Genomic DNA, 246 nt, shown 5'->3' on the forward strand with positions numbered 1-246 from the left:
TGCTTTTTCACATGTTCGTACTTGGAATTCATTAAAAGTATATTTAGAAAATAACAATCTTTCAATGAAATTAAAAATTATGTTTATAAAGAAGTACTTATGTAACTTTTACTGTTATTTATTTTATATATATATATATTTTTTCCCAAATAGCATTGAACGTTTCATGGATATACATTTTAAGTTCAATTTATATCTACATGTAAGTTATATGATCTTTATCACAAAAAAATGAAAAAAATGTTG

The sequence above is a fragment of the Odontomachus brunneus genome, unplaced genomic scaffold (assembly GCF_010583005.1).
Source record: "Odontomachus brunneus isolate Ranch 3 - 2012 unplaced genomic scaffold, Obru_v1 Obru_scaffold_327, whole genome shotgun sequence".
NCBI lineage: Eukaryota > Metazoa > Arthropoda > Insecta > Hymenoptera > Formicidae > Odontomachus > Odontomachus brunneus.